Genomic DNA, 16936 nt, shown 5'->3' on the forward strand with positions numbered 1-16936 from the left:
GGGGCTTCTCCAACTTAATATTCAAAGTTTGGAATCTGATTTCTATCGAGGTCAACGATTGGAGGTAGAACGATTGCTGATAATAAAAGACAATTAAAATGTTTATAAAACTTGCTAATAACTTACAAGCAACTGCCAATGTTTTTTGTTGTCCTCACCTCTGTATTCTGAGGATAGTGCTGTTCGAAATGTGTGTGCTTTGTGTCACAGTGGCGTTTCATGTGCCTAGTCTTCACAACTCCAAAAAATTCTGTGAAAATCAAGCACAAGAGCCTCGTGCTGGACTGCGGTACGATTTTACTATCCACTCATACTTTGCACATTTTTATAGTGACATCCTCACTGCTTTGGCGACTTGTAGATGTTAAATGTTTGAAATGTCGATGTTAGATTTATGCTTTGTCTTAATCTTAGACCAGAATCACTGTAGAAATGTCCAAATAGACAATATTCTACAAAACCTACAATTTTTACGAATTATGTAACAGTTAGTTCAGACTGAGCAATCTGATTGTTCCATCGGTGGTGATAATAGACAGTAACAGCACTGGGATGTTTAACTGTACTTAACTATACTCCATGGACCATGTGGTCACAAATCATTAGTTACACTAACTCTCAGCATTACATCCTATATAGCTTTCTATTTAACGCTATTTGGGATTTAACCCCGGAACCCGGAAGTTAACCGAGCTGATATTCTAAAACAGAACTATAATATCATATAAGAGAACGATATTTACAGGACTGTGCACCACCTCCATGGTTTATTCTGCTCCCCTTGTGGCTACATAATACGGGAAGGATTTTAAAACTACTTTCACCCCAGTTAGTCGCTAACTGTCAATCGCCAGCTCTGCCAGTCGCTGTTAGTTAGTTTTGTCAGTTGTGGAAGGATATATATCCTGTATATCCTTTCCTATCCAGCACACAACAGCTTTCACAATTCAGCCTGCGTTTAGAAGGATGTACTGTTACTACTAGCTCAACAGTAAAAGACCTGGGCGTAACATTAGACAGTAACTTGTCCTTTGAAAATCATATTTCCAATATCACAAAAACAGCCTTTTTCCATCTTAGAAATATCGCCAAACTTAGGAGCATCTTATCTGTATCTGATACAGAAAAGCTAGTTCATGCATTCATGACCTCCAGACTGGACTATTGTAATGCATTACTAGGTGGTTGTCCTGCATCCTCAATAAACAAGCTTCAGTTAGTCCAAAATGCAGCCGCCAGGGTTCTCACTAGATCCAGAAAATATGATCATATAACCCCAATATTATCATCCCTGCACTGGCTACCTGTTCAGTTTAGAATTAATTACAAAATAGTATTACTTACAGTACATACAAGGCCTTAAATGGTTTAGCTCCCAAATACCTAACCAGTCTTCTGAAACGCTATAATCCACCACACTGGTAGTTCACAGAATTTTTAAATCTACTAAAGGGGGCAGGGCATTTTTATATTTAGCTCCAAAGCTTTGGAATAGCCTCCCAGACAGTGTTCGGGGCTCAGACACAGTTTCCCAATTCAAAAGTAGACTCCAGATGCATCCCATATCTTCATACTCCAGTACATCTATCCTGAATGGCAACTACGCTAATTCTCTCCATCTGTTCTGTATTTTTCTACCCATCCCGAGGCATCTGGAGATTGTACCAGCATAAGTAGACAAAGGCCAACCCTGCGAGGATCCTGAGGCGTCCAGAGAAGGACCAGCTCCAGCTGGATTCTGCTTCATGATGGTTGGAGCTACACATGCTGCTCCTGTGCTCCCAGTGATCCAGACCCCATCTGCCCTCTGCACCTACTGGAACAGGGTTCCTCTCAAGGTTTCTTCCTATTGCCATCTCAGGGAGTTTTTCCTTGCCACCGTCGCCGTCACCCTTGGCTTGCTCATCAGAGACATTTCATTCAATATTTATTCATCTAATTATTATCTTGACACATTTTTCTCACACATACACACTTCCAAATATTTCCTTTTCTAAAAAATTCTTTTAGTTTTGTGAAGCTGCTTTGAGACAATGATCATTGTTAAAAGCACTATATAAATAAAATTGAATTGAATATATGTTGGAGGAGCAAAATAACTGGATAAAGAAAGAAAATATGTTGATGAGACATAGCATATATGTGGAACTGTTGTATAAAAGCAAAGTAGGAAGCATACATTTCTTTACAGTGTATTACTGCATTCCTAATATGAGCTGTGGACCCGAGTCTAGATTGACTTTCCAGAGTCTAGGCTTTAAGAAGAGAGTCAGCAAATTCACCAAGTTTCCGAGAGAACCCAAAGGAAACCCACTTGGCGAAGAAATCCGAGTTCATAACCAAACCAGGGACCCTGGAGCTTTGAGGCATCCTGATTTCTTGTTCACTACCTTCAATTCATATTAGAATAAATGATACATTTAATCCTGTAACATTGTCTACTTTATTGTCTAAAGTAAAGTATTCATTCCGCAGAGTGGATCTTTTGAACCTGCAAGAAACTGATCTTCATCCTTCCTTAAAGGGCATTAAAAAAAAGGTATCACAATAAAGAAGAGACGACAAATAAAAAGGAAAAAGGGGGCATTCTCTGCACTCATCCTACATACTTGCTATCTCATCCCTTCTTATGTCAAAGTTAATTGAAGTGATCCATCAATCTGACGTCCCTTAGTGAGAGGAAAACCAGGGACAGTAGAGTTAAGAGAGAGAGAGAAAAAAAGAAAGAAGAGAGCGGGGTGGTGGAGGGGAGCTCACTTAAATACTCCTAAAAGCTTCTTGACCCATCAACGTAATGAATTTATTTAGTCAATGCAGAGAATAATCTATCATCCGCGTAACCGCTGATTGAGAGGGCGAGAGAGAGGAACCACTCTGCTCCGCTTTTGGCTTCTATCCTAGGGTGATGAGAAACATCAACGGAGCGAGATATAATCCGAATTTAAAGGGAAAAAAAAAAACACATTTGAAACCGGGTAATGAAATCGGACACTTAAATCAGGGCCAGGGACTATAATCACCAAAGGCTCTTTATGACATGGACGTGTTTGACATTGTGCGTTGTTATTAACGTGGTTCGAAATCCGTTTATCAAAAGCAATTTTTCGGTTCTCTTATAAAAAAATGTCAGAGATACAGTGAGATGGACGTTTAAAAAAAAAAAAAAAAGAAGCTCAGCTGTTAAAGTCATTTCTTTCTACTGGTGGTTTTCTGAGTCAGGCTTCACGGATATCTTATACACATCACCAAATGCCATGAGACAGCGCCTGTATTATTATTTTTTTTACTTCATCCCAAAAACTGTCAGTTATAACACCACTAGAAATAAGACCCCACTTCTTAAAGATCTAGCCAAAACCTACTGCTAAATAACATCAGTTCTACTCAACATTTTGATTTCATTTATGGTACAGATTTAACTTCAGGCAAATATCTACAGTAAGATCTGGCAAAGCTTCATTAAATTCCGTCCAGCCAGTTTTGGGTGATGCTGTGACAAAATTGGCTGGACAGACAGATGGACAACATTTTTCTGTTCCTCTAAAATATGAAACGTAAAGATATCATTGAATGAGCGTGTTCTGACAAATGTACAGAAAAAACTTTTATTTTCTTTATATAGACGCAGGTAAACATGGTTCGTTATTTGAAAACTTGGATTAAGAGTAGCTGAGTAATCTTACATAGCATATCGTGTGACGTGCACGATGTTTGGCGACATCATCGTACCATCGTACAGCCGATCACATTGTGTGACGTCACTCCGCTGTTATCTGCATCTACAGTACATCTTTTTATTGCTACTTATAGCTGTATCCGGATGTAGTGGGCGGCTCTTAAAGTAGATCTAAAATAAATAAATAAATAAATAAATCTAAATCCGAACACTTTGCCCCAAGAAACAGTGGTAGTGTGGGCAAGGTCAGCATGGCGTGTGAATTCTTTGGCAAGACGTGCCGAGAAACGTGTTACAATCCTGCTCACAGACTTTATATTTATATCATATTCGTTTGGATGATCCTTTCGAAAACAAATTTCTCTGGTTCTGAGCAAATCGGTCTTATTTAGACCAGAGTGATCTTGACCAGGCTGTTACTAATGAGTCAGGCAGTGACTTACCTTCCAGTAAATACTGTAAACTGGTCTCGTGAGCTTTCTATCTGCCCCAGTCCTGATGCGCAGTTCTAACCTCAACCAGATGCCTTCTAAAATACTGTACCAGAATAAAAACGCCTCCTATTCATATCTTTATTTATCAGACGCAATATGAGTAAAGAATTTTTTGGCAGCGGTGTGACGTGATAATTGAGCGTCTTTATCCCTGCTCTGGAAAACACATAGTTCATGCAAAGTCGATTCAACAGGCAACATTTTCGAATTTTTCAGGTAGACGGCGTGTCTCGAGCCACAACCTGAATTCAGGCCAAAGAGAGAAAGACTACACACTGCACTATACACGTGCATGAATGCACTCTTGTGCACACACAGGCAGCCACACACATGCTTGGCAGGACCCTGTCTAATGGCAAAGCCGACTGAATCCACTCTGTAATTTGCTATGTGTGTGCGCGAGAGAGAGAGAGAGAGAGAGAGAGAGAGAGAGAGAGAGAGAGCGAGAGCGAGAGAGAGAGGTGTGTGTGTGCCTGGCTTTTATTAGGGAGGAAGTTGCAACATGAAGTGCCAACTGAAAACGTTCTTAAACAGCTGAAGAAGGTTATGGTACTGAAAAAACAGTACATCCAAAACATGCATTAGCTATCCAAGGGCCTACTTGATAAAACTTTACAAACTTTAAAAATTTGTGCTTGACCTTGCTCCAATCCATTCCCACATGTTTGGGCCATTTAAGGAGTTCCTGGGAGGCCGGCGTTGTGAAGAATACGCTCAGAACATTTCAGAAGAGAATTTTTATCCAGTTATGTGCATGCACAGACATTCAGTAATTAAAACCCTCCGGTCCGAAGGAGTTGATTTTCTTTATTTTTTTTTATGAAATTAATTAGATTTCATTTTTCTTTCTGACTGTTACAACATAAATGATAACAGGAACTTTGTTCACAGATCTTCCACAACCTAATTCGAAACAAATGAAATAATAAAAGGATACGCCATGTCGTCCCTTAATAAATAAAGTACTGTGCTGTTGAGTTTTTGCTGCCGATTTCTTATTGCCAAGACTGCAGGGAGAGGAATAAAATGAACAAGAAAGAAACAAGAGAGAGAGAGAGAGACAAAGGAGGGAACAAACAGTCTAGAGATGGAAGGAAAATGCCTTTCAAAGAGGAAACCGACGTAAACAGTCATTTATCAAGCGCTCCACATGATGTGACGACTTGCGGCCGTGTTGATGACTTTGGCGATGATGATGATGCTTCTGATCACAGCGAAGGGAAAATAAAGGGAAATGGGAAAAAAAAAAAACGAGAATGGCTTGATAAAAGGGCGAACGGGGAAAAAACATCACAGACTCACTTTCCGACAGATGTTTCTGATCTGTTTACCCTCGTGATGAAGATGCTACTCAGCGGAAAACGCTACGCTCTTTGCTCGTTACTAAAACACAGCCTTAATGGACTAACAAACACGACCTTTGGGAAAGAAGACAGAAGCTTTAATATCCTTAAACATGACCAGATCTGGTCCGGTTGCTTCCTTCTACTGGATGTTATCAATTTACTACTTTGTTCGGTTCAACAGCTTCACCTGAACCGCCGCCTGGGTCCCAGCAGGCCAATCAGACAACATGGAGATCAAGACTTGATCAGGAGAGCTGCCAATCAGGCTAAAAGGATGTCAGGCTTAAGCTATGGATGAAGAGCGTATTAGCTAAAGTAGCTTTGGTTTAGAAGCAAAGCAGTGCTTAAAAAAAAAAACAAAGAAAAAACGAAAGCAGTAGGTCACGACCTGGTTTCTCAACAGGCTTCGAGTCTTTTTCTCTTGTTTTTGCATCTTCTCTTGTTTTCTTTCTATATTTTAAATCAAAAGCAGCTTTCTCATTTTTTATGTTTCTCAAAAGCACTGTGGTTACTTTAGACTTCATTGCACATATGGATCAGTTAATTCTGCAGAAATTCATGAAGTGCTCCAATCCCTAAAACTCAAACTAGAGCCAAACATCATAACGATGACTCTGAAGATCTTTAAGCAATCTCGGTGTGAGAAATCCCGTCTGGACACCGAGGTAGAGTGTTGATTCACCGTTAGAGAGATAACAGACTTTAGAAATCTGCGCAATACTTCTGTGATGTTTTACTGGAAAGGACAGAAAGCCCACTTTATACACAACTCCCAGTCTAAATGAACCAGAACAGTTACAGCGATCCTGCCTGTCCTCGGGTAAATATCGGCGAAAAGACGACTGATGGCTTGCAGGCTGGACGTGTTGCCTCAGCAGACGGGAAGAATTCCTCTCCTCTTGCTCAAGCGCTCTGTGGGTTTTCGGGGTGTAAACATACAACGACGCTCATTCCGCTCATCAGCTCTGAAGCCTCTCCAGGCCCAATGATGAGAAACACATGGTTTCTTTAAAGAGGCCAGAACAATGGAGGAGTCAATTAGATCTTGCCATAAAAAAAGAGAAGAGCAGGATGGGGAAGTTTCTGCAGGATGGACATCCCAGACAGGGAGTCTCACGCTGAGTCTTTCTCCCCCATGTACACACCACCGCCTGTGTGTACTGTGGCAAGATCAATCATCCTTTATGACCTTTTATTGACAGGACCAAGCTGAGCTCTGATAGTCTGTATACGTATTGATTCCCGTGACAAGGATCTAATCAGGAGCCATAAGTAGCTCCCCCTTCGCCTCGGCCAATCTTGAACACAAGTATTAACAATCGCAAAGTGTATATTTCTGCAGATTAAAATAACTTGCACATCCAGCCAGGGGTGAAAAGGTGGGGACGATTCGGAGGCTCAAAGTATCCCCAGGAAATAAACTGTCCCGGATAATAAAAAAGTGGTCAGAGGTGCACGACCTTGGGAATTAACCTGTTAAGAGGCCCAGAATTGCTTTTGGCGCCACTGGTTCACCAGACAAACTTCTGATCTCAAATCAGACTAATGTAAGCTTAAGTAGCCAGGCCTGGGTATTAATTTTGATCTTGAACCAGGATGTTTCTACTAAGTAACCTAAATTAACCTGCATGCGTGGGCCAGGGGTAGCTCAGTGGTTAAGGCATTTGCCTACGGTTCAGAAGATCCCAGGTTTAAACCCCACAACCACCAAGTTGCCACTGTTGGGCCCTTAAGCAAGGCCCTTAACCCTCAATTGCTTAGATGTATAATGAGATAAAAAAAAAAAAAAAAGTAAGTCGCTCTGGATAAGGGCGTCTGCCAAATGCTTAGATGTAGATGTAGATGCATGCACATTGTCCGGTTCAATTTGCACCTGTACATTTAGCAAGGGGAAAAAAAAAAACCTGTGATATGAACCCTGTATATCTGGTAAGGAATGAGTAACATTAAGCATTGGAGTAAACGTCCATTATTGGCCAGTTTAGGCCATTTTTTCTCCACTTGTGCCATCTTTTTTAACAACAGAATTCCTCGCATGTTTAATGCTTCTTTTCTTTTTAAAAGGCTGCAACTCGGTGAAAGACAAACCTCCTGTTGTGGGGTGTAGAGTCCCTCCCTGAGGGACAAATCAAAAGAACCCTTAAGGGCATGTGATTCAACCTTTTTTTTCTCTCTAAAAGGTTAACACTCCATCTACTTGTAAACCTGCACATAACTCACAATGGACATAACTGTGTCTATAAACTAAGATCATCAACCATCAGTGAAGGAAATAGCCTGTGACGTGACTAGAATGAAAGCTCAGAGGTAAAAAAAAAGAAGAAAGTTCAGGTATCAAAAGTGCATGCAAGACCTCCCCTATGGTTGTTATGAAATACAGGAAATTCATGTGGAACGTCGAAGTCGGAAACTTGCAGTAAAAGTAATTCTGAATATGTATGAAATCAGCATTAGTCACATCCTTTATCAAGGGGGGAAAAAAGAACATGAAAAAAGAAGGAAAAAAAAAAAAAACAAGCAGAGCCTAAGCAGAAAGGAAACCCTGACGTTAAGTGCACTCCAGAGAAACGGCAACTCTTTTATGGAGTCTCACTGCTGAGAGGAAAGAGGCAATGCTCTCTCTGACAGCGGCGTGTAAACTTCACGAGGCCGGTGTCGGCTTGTCCGCCAGCTCCGCATCGCTGGGTTTTATTCCTCCAGGAGACAAGAGGAAGGAAGGAATCCTCCTTCTTTCCTCCATCACTTGCTTTCCCCTCTATTTTCCTCGCTGCTCTTCTTCCCTCTCCCAACCTCCGTGTCAGGAGACGCATTACGCGCCTAACGCGAGGGGCTCCCTGGAAGCCAATTCCACTCTAACAGATGTCATATACAGTATATATTATTGAGACAGTAAGAAAAAAAGAATAAAAGACAAAGAAAAGACCAAAGCTGTCTGGTCGGGAAAACAGCCTTTTTTTCTTCTTTTTTTTCTTGAAGTGTGCGCAGCAGCCCGACTCGACGCGTCCCACGTGTCCCGCACGTGAACATGCGCGCGTCTGCTTGATGGAGCTTGGTTTAATAATTAAATCCTAAACAGCAGCAGGAAGAGGCAGAACGAAGCCGTAATCCTGTAACACAATCCCGGTCTTCTTTTCACAAGCGTCTCCTCGCGTCCCAGAAAGCCCCCGCGCTTCCTCCGGGTCCAGGCCAAACAATAAAGAAGCCAATTAGCGTCTAATGCAGTCACTTCTTTATTAAAAGGCTATCCAGCATTCTCTTTGTGCTACTGCCGTATTTAGTAACCGGTCTGTCAAGGCGATGCTCTTGGCACGGAATTAGAGGATAAGATTATTAGCTTTGGCAGCAGGATGCAGACTTTGCAAAACCTTCTCTCTTTGGAACTTTAAAAGGAACTTAAAAAAAAAGAAGCATGAAACGTTCTGAAGATCATGTCAAAGTAACAAATAATCATGATATGGGATAATAATCTTCTTTTTTTTTTTTCCCCCAGAAGGAAACTAACTTCTGGAACTTTATGTTGGGATTCAGTTCCACTGCAGAGCCTCCAGCGCCAAAACATCAACCCAGATAGAACCGCTAGAAATGATATGTGACGTGTGGAACATAAGATCTGAAATCCTGAAACCCAAAACGCTGCATTAAAGAAATGGAGCTGGTTCAGAAAACTACTTTTCCCTGCTTGCTCATTAAGCCTAAAAAGAACAAAACAGGTTCGGAAAAACACTTTAAAGGAGAACCCGCGCACTTTGGGAACGTCACCCAGAACAGCAGAAATAATTCGTGTCAGCTCTGCAGCCATTCGCCAGTAATGATATTTAAGGGAATTTCTTGAACTGTTGCTATGACTACTTCCTGTTTCAACAATTACTCTGACTTTTTTATTACTTTTTACTAATTCCTGGCTAGTTTGTTTGACACAGAATGAGTAACTAGCTGAGAACCGCATAGCGTTTTTAAAGGCCAAGGACGTCTCAGGAATTTGGAGTCGAAACACAAATCAGATTTTAGGTTTTCATGTCAAAGGGGGAAAAAAAAAGGAAAGTTATTGCATTCTTTTAAAAGTACGATATGTATTATTTTTTCGTTAACACAATCTCAGAGCTCCTCTGACGTGTGTCTGTTAGGCTCCAGCTTGAAATACCCCTCAGGAGAGCGGATCTTCTTATATGAGGTCACGCTGGGGTGAAAATCTAATTGGCCTGTTTAAGCACAAAACTGGAAAAATGGACAAAAAGCAGTCAGTGTACGTTTCTTACATTTTTTGGTTTATAGACGCACACTGAAGACCCATCTGGATATCTGAAAATGACTAAAACGTGAATTGTGCACAATACAGTATGTCTTCCCTTTAAAGGATTTTTTTTTTTTTTTGTACAGGCTTCAAGTTTCTGTAAATTCTTTTTCTTCCTAATCTGTCGAAATTCCTTTTACGGAAAAAAAAAGACCGAGCTAAGAACATTTTCTTTGGCTGTGGAAAGCCTAATTTCTTGTCAAAACAAATATCAATCCATCAAGATCCACGTTATGACATTATTTCGAATCACACTTTACTAAGGTATCTCTGGAATTCAGGCTGCTCCCAGAAAAACCGACCAGGAACTCCAGCAGCGAGGCTTGGCTCACAGTGACAGATGCTAATGAAGTCCATTTGTTAGGAAGAAATCAATAAGTGATTCCCAAACAAGGAAATCTTAATCTGTTTCCCGTCAAACATCATTAAAGCGAGCAACCCGAAAATCATCAGTCATCTCTCATTCTTCAGGAAGTGCTCAAGATCAAGGCAGATAAGGAATCAGTCCCAGGAACACTGGATATGAGATGGGAATACACCCTGGATGTGGGCATAATGCACATGCACACAGAGACATATCCGTACGCAGTTATACCTGGGGCAATTCAGTGCTGGAGGTGGGAGGAAACAGGAGAAGTTGCAGGAAACCCACATAGGAAAACATGCAGAACTCTGCATGAAGTTAATAACCTGACCTCAGACTCGAGCCAAGCACCCTGGAGCTGCGAAGCAGAAACACTACCTGCTCTGGAAATTCATATTAATCTGCATAATACAGTTTATTTAGGGTCTCTCATTCAACTTTAAATCCATTTCTCAAAGCCAGGTTCATTCTTTCATTTTCTTTTACCTTTCCATTCTCTCTTATCCCATCACTATTCCACATGGCAGACACTTCTGGGTCAGTTCTTGGCTGATTTTAACAACGCCAAGTGTATTGTGTGCTGAACCTCCGAGCATTTAGGGATTCCTTAGCATTTAAAATCTAGGCCAGAAATGTCCCGAATGCACCCAAGCGCATCTAATGTTTTTGCTGCATTTTAATCTCGGGCCGATTACAAGTTCTGGTCCACGTCGTGTCTGAGATATGGCATCATCAAGGGTGAGTTGCGGCCGTGCTCTGGAGACCAGATTCGGATGAGTTCACCGGGAGTCATATTCATGGCGCTATGCGGGCAGATGACAGTGATAAGTGTGATTCGGCACATCGCTCATTTTGCCGTCTGTCTACTCTCTTCTCCTTTTTCTAGCTTTCCTCCTCTAGTCTATTGTCCTCTTGTCTCCTGCCCTGTCCCGTTCCTCAGAGAGTGATTAAGCGTCTGATTCAGGGGGCAAAGGTCATTTCAAAGAGCCCTGTGCTCCCAATGGGTGTAAGTGCCTTTCTGTCACCTTTCCCTATTTTCAATTCTCACTGTGTTTATGCACCCGGAAACTTCTATTTAAAAAAGAAAAAGGCCATTGGTTCCTTCCCTTGTGGGAAAAAAAAGGGCAACACATTAAGAATCTTATCACCATCCAGACTAGAGAGAGACAGAGAGAGAGAGAGAGAGAGAGAGAGAGAGAAAGAGAATGGTATATATCCACCATATGACCATGTCTGCTGTGTGAGTGTGAGGACATGGACGTTATTCTGTCCTCAGAAAATCCATTAGGAAAAAGAGATTGATTCCTAAATTCATCTAGGGAGAGGTAAGGAAACAATTTTCATATTTGAATTTCAAAACAGTACTTTCCACTTCCTGTTCATGATGCATTTTCTTTCTTTATGTTTGAATTTTTCTAAGTGTGCTGACCACAAAGGAAAAAATTAACTGTAACTATAACCACAATTATATATATATATATATATATATATATATATATATATATATACACACACACACACACACACACACGCACACACCCCGATCAGGAGTAGTTCCGCCCTTTTCGCACCAAAACAGTGATGCACTTTTGATCCGACACGTTTCTATGGTAACCAGCATTAACCTTTTCATCAATTTGATCTACAGTAGTGCTTCTATTGGATCGGACTACACGGGCCAGCCTTCACTCCCCATGTGCATCAATGACCCGGTCATCGGTTCACCAGTTTTGCTTCTTTGGATCACCCTCGCTATGTCCTGACTACTGCAGACATTTAGTCACTTAAATCTTTACGTTCTTTTTTTTCTGCTTCCAAGACATTAAGTTTGCAACAACAACAAAATGTTCATTTTCTGCGTAATATATCCCACCCACTTCCAGGTGCCACTGTAAGGAGATATAGTACTGTAACTGTAGCTACTGTGACGAGGGCCAAGCAGTGATGGGTGATGTGATGGGTCAGGGCAAGTCCAAAACTGCAGCGCTTGTGGTCTGTTCCAGGTCTGAGGGATGCTCCTGACACCAGTTTAATGGTATGACCACATCATAGAAAATATATAGTTTATATTTATCATTATTGTAGTTACAATTTAGCATACAGGAATGTTTTTTATTTACAATATATTAAAAAAAACTTTTTTTACATATATTAAAATTATTTTGCAAGAACATAACACTTTTTAGACTTAAATTCCAACATCTTCCAAGGAAAATACGTTTTGTCCTCATTTAAGTTATGCAAAATTTAAGATTTAACTGCATAATTGATTGTACAAGGATTTTTTTTGCACCAAAAAATCTAATACAAAAAAAGTATGTATGTATTATACTAGTATGAATATATTAAATTTGATACCTAATGTTAAATAATGTCCTAAAAGTAAGATACACATATTACAAACAGTACAACAAAGTGTTTTAGTAAGGTGTCAAACCATGGCAAATACAAATTCAGGTTGCGTTTTTAATTTATTGTTGTTTTTGTATTATTTTATGTGAACAGAGGCCAAGGATGAAAGTAACACAATCGTTACCTTTAAAGCACTGAAAGACCCTCAGACCCTTAAAGGAGGAACGCACTGTGCTCCCTCAGGGTCACCAGAACAGATGAAGTCATTTGGAGTAGGGAAAGCGTGTGCACTTTACATAGGTTCGGTCTGAAATGTGCAAACCAGATGTTCCTCCAGAGAAGGTGGGGGAGAGCGCGAAGGGGAAAAAAAAAAGGCTGACAGGGAGAAAGACGGAGAGAGTGAGAAGAAAAAGGATGTATGGAGAGGAAAGCAATATTTTACTTTATTGCTTGAGCAACTTAAAGAACAAATTTATAAACGTTGCGAACACGTGGTGAGCTTGTGCGGTATGATCTGGAGCAGTGCTGAGAATTAAGCTATCAGGTCAACAATTTAAACTACACCTTTCTACTGTATATAACACACATAAATAAAAAAAACGACCTGATGTGGAACTAATTAGAAGTCCAAGGTCAAGGGTTATAGAGTGAGGTCAAACACCAGCTTCCTAACCCAAGGTTTTATGGATTTAGGCAAGTTATAAACTGTTGCTGATATGGCAAGAAAATAAAAAATGCAGAATCGTGGAATTAAATTTGTTCCACAAGATTCCTCAGCTTATCTGGAGCTGATCAGGTTGATCCCGGAGGGTGGGAGTGAATATGGATGAGAGATCACAGCTACCGGTTTCACCTTCAGCCACCTCACTGGATTATAAGCACAAGGTCAAATCTCTCCCTCTACACCTAAAGTGTGGCAGTCTTTAGGTTTATGCTTCTGTGGCCTAAATAAAATCAAAATGTAAGTAAAAGTGATGTGAGCAGTTTTGTGCCAGATTTTGTCACAGCATCATGCAAAACTGGCTGGACAGAATTTAATGAAACTTGTGCAGTACTTAGATATCTGCCCGAAATTTAACCTGCACCATAAGTCAAATCAAAATTGCTTGTGTCGGATTAATTATGTGTCGGATTTAATAATCTACTTTCAAATAAGCTACTAATGCGCTACTTGCTCAATGTAAACAAACACCTGCACCAATAGGTATTAATATTTTTACTGGGATTAGTTCATATTTTTACGGCTGAAATGACAGCGCTGAAGTGGAATAAGTGAATTTTAACACGTAGGAGTCGCTGATTCACCCTCCGATTACCGAACAGGGAGAGTATTCAGCTGACGGCGAAAGAAGTACAACTTTGCGTTAACAAGGCGTAAGATACTCAGCCTTACTAAATGTGATTACTGTGTAGTAATAAGTCAGACAGAGAGTTCTGCTGTACAGAAAGACTGACAGAGAGACATGTACTGTACGTGGGCTTCAATCTGAAATAATAATATCACTGATTACATTAAAGCTAATCAGCTTATCAACGACGGGTACTTACGCTAGTGAAGTTTAATTTTATTACGCAAAATAAAGTCTTTTATTAGTTGTCTTAATATACCACCAGATCTAAGAGAAATGTTGATATTCCTGACGTCTCATTTTCCTTACTTAATGTCTTTGAAGACGGCTACAGTATGTGCTAGCCGCAGTTATTAACTAGCTAACGTTCTCTGTGTCCGTAATTCTCAACTGCACAGCAAGAGGATTATCACAAAACAATAAAGATGTCTTAGCGGCAGTATGTAATTTTACCCTTTCCTTATTCATTTACCAAAGCATGTTAACATTTCTGCCACTGTGTTACCGGCTGTGTTACCTTATAAAGTCTACATAAAAGCTACTACAGCTATCTGCTAACTTCAGTTCTTAGCTTTAGCTACCAAGTTCTCCGTGTCCATATCGGTTAGCTGCCTAGCAACTATAGTCTCATAATACCTGAATACTGGAGGAATACTTTGAAAACTGATTAATCATACATTAAAAACATATTTAAAGTGTTTGTGTTTTTGTCCCAGCATTTTTTGTGCGAAAACTTTGCAGTGGACGAACAATTTATCCGGGACAAAAACACATTACTGTATGTTTGAGGTGAAAAGGACATCAGCTTACCATAAAATAATGGATTTTGGGAAATGCAATACCCAGGAGTGATAACTCTACTTACACAAAGCAGTCCATCAGGATTAGGAACAGTTAACAGTAAAATGCAACCGTTGCAAAAATAACGACGTGAGGGTATTTACTGGTGTACCACCGCGGGCAAGAACACAACGAAGCCCTAACTAAGTGCAGCATTTCTTTTAGAGCACGGGATCAAACGAGAGCAAAGTTAAAGACTATAAAATCAGTTCCCATGCGTGGCTAATTGTAGCCGAGAGGTGCCTCCTAAACTCAACAGACATGTGAGATCGCTGCTTGTTAAGCCGGAGTTTGACTAGATCATGCTTTGCACTACAAAGCCGAAAGGCTCAGAGACGCAAATACAGTCATGAGGAGAAATAAACAAAGCAAGACTTTGAAGTTACGCATCTATATGGAGTATACGATGTGTGTATGTGCAACAGGTCAGCCCTGAAATCTCTCTCCCCAGGCTCTCTTGGCCTCAACACCAGCAATTATCCAGCTAATTCACACCACTTGTAACTGGCGCTCATGTGCACACACATACACATACAAAACACACACTCAAATATACCTACAGAAAATTAACATTTCTGATACACACTACATCGCATTGAATAATTGTTCAGCGCTCGTCCGCATGTTCTCGAGGGAAGCCGCTACTGTTGAGGTGTTGAAATTTCCAGACCATCAACCTTCCAAACATATACGACATGATGTATGGCACTGTTCTGCGCTTGCCAGGAGGCCGGCGTTCACACCACTTCAAAGCCCGGCTCGCTAACACGCTCCGGAGCGAGCAGAAGGCCGCAGAGGTGGTCTAATTAGATGTGACGTTTAATAAAGCGACTCCAATCCGCTTGGCATAAAACCCAGAGCCAAGGGTCTGATACCATCTGCACTCCAGGCCACAGAGCGAACAGTTACGGGCTTTACGAAGACAACAGGCTGTCTAACCTCTTAACTCCCTCACTGCTGAACGAGCAGGCTACCGTCCAACCCGGGGAATTAATGCAGTGTTTGACTTATGAGTGCAAGTCGGAATTTCTGATTTTCGATTAAGAAGAAAATGCCCCATTCATTTGGAGGTTGTACCCTGAAACTGGGGAAAGTGTCAGAGGGGCCGAAATTTAGCCCCTGAAATCATATCACACATGAAGCAGGAAATTAAATACCACTGGAAATACCTGGAAAATCGCCAGGTTAACATACTAGATTTTCTGCATATACTATTGTAAAATACAGTAGATACCATAATGTAGCATAATCCATCCATTCATCTAGGAACCTCTTTGGACCGTGGAGGCCAATGTAGACCATTGTATTTATTATTATTATTATTATTATTATTATAAACGTGGAAGGACCACCGGTCAACAATATAACAGAGTACCACTGTGATACTTCAGACATTACTGGGCACCTAAGGACTTTGTGGAGTACCAGGTTTGGTGCTATAGCACTTCAGACTTTACACTTACCGTGGTAGTGCTATGGTGTGTAGCACAACACTCATGGTATTTACCGGATACCACAGTGGCTATCGAAGTTCAGCAGGTATCTAATATGGTATGTTTGTACATATTTAGACGTTAGTACATAATGGTAGTATGATATAGTACAAGCAGTACAATAATACAGTAGTTACTGCATGAACTTTGGTAGTCACTGCAAGTACCATAATATTCACTAAAGTGTTATGTATTAAATGTGGAAAGTTACAAAATAGGTAAAATGGCACTGCAGAGGTTGCTATGTGTAAATTATAATTATGGTACATAAAGATGTGTTTTGTTTGACTGTATCCTTGTACCCATATTACAGTGTATCATACAATTGTAAATGTTTCTTTGTACCAATTTATGCACCATGGTAGAACCATGTACCATAGCGTAGTGCATGTACTATATCAGCAAATATGTTCTGCAGAATGGTGCTATATACTATACTATATATTATACCATAAATACGTTCTTCAATAATCCAACTGGACTACCAGGATAACATAGTGAATTCTCTTATGGAATTAGCGTAAAGAAAGGGGGGAAACATGATGTGGTGGTGGAACACAGGTGGCACATGAAATAAATGGAAGTGTAAATTGATATGGATGTATGAGGATGATGTACGATGCTTATTCCTTTATTGAATACAATGTTATTAGCATTGACAAAAACTGACACAGTATTAAAGAAATAAAACCAAGTCTAAATTTTATAGGAAAATAATCAAATTCATTCAA

The 16936-nt window shown here is 40.4% G+C and overlaps 1 protein-coding gene across 1 annotated transcript in view; it reads right to left on the reverse strand.

The window, feature by feature from the left end:
• The window catches only part of prickle2b (prickle homolog 2b), a 102138-nt gene that overhangs the window by 54599 nt on the left and 30603 nt on the right, over nucleotides 1–16936 (reverse strand). The gene's annotated exons all lie outside the window — the stretch shown is intronic.

The sequence above is a fragment of the Clarias gariepinus genome, chromosome 23 (assembly GCF_024256425.1).
Source record: "Clarias gariepinus isolate MV-2021 ecotype Netherlands chromosome 23, CGAR_prim_01v2, whole genome shotgun sequence".
NCBI classification, from domain to species: domain Eukaryota; kingdom Metazoa; phylum Chordata; class Actinopteri; order Siluriformes; family Clariidae; genus Clarias; species Clarias gariepinus.